Genomic DNA, 546 nt, shown 5'->3' with positions numbered 1-546 from the left:
TTGCAAAGAAGAGAAGGAACACCTGGGATTAAGAAATATAAAATAAAGGGAAAGATATCTATTGACTAGAGGCTCAGCGCACGAAATTCTGGCACAGGTACAGTCCCTAGGCCTGGCCTATGATTAGTGCCATATTCCCCAGCTGCTTGCAGCCGGCCACCCCCACCCCCCGCCACCTCCCACCCCCAGTTCCCTATTTGCCATCAGGCAATCGGAGCCTGCTGGCTAGGAGGAAGAACAGAGAGGTGGGCCATTCCACCCACTCGCCGGCCCCACCCCCACGGCCACCCACCCCAGTTCCCTGTTCGCCATTGGACAATCAGAGCCTGATGGGTGGGGGAAGGGACTGAGAGTTCAGCCATTTTTGCCCACTCGCTGGACCTGCCCCCAGTGCTAGTTTCCCTCTGTGTGTGGGGCGACTGGTGGGGTGAGGCCCTTGGCATGGTGCCACCCGTATCCTCTGCCACCCACCCCTGATTCACTGTTTTCCATAGGCAATTGGAGCCTGCAGGCCAGGGAAAGGAACCAATAGGTGGTCAGTGTACC

The sequence above is a fragment of the Myotis davidii genome, unplaced genomic scaffold (genome assembly GCF_000327345.1).
Source record: "Myotis davidii unplaced genomic scaffold, ASM32734v1 scaffold76, whole genome shotgun sequence".
NCBI classification, from domain to species: domain Eukaryota; kingdom Metazoa; phylum Chordata; class Mammalia; order Chiroptera; family Vespertilionidae; genus Myotis; species Myotis davidii.
The sequence above is the reverse complement of the archived record's forward strand: the minus strand, read 5'-3'. Positions refer to the sequence as shown.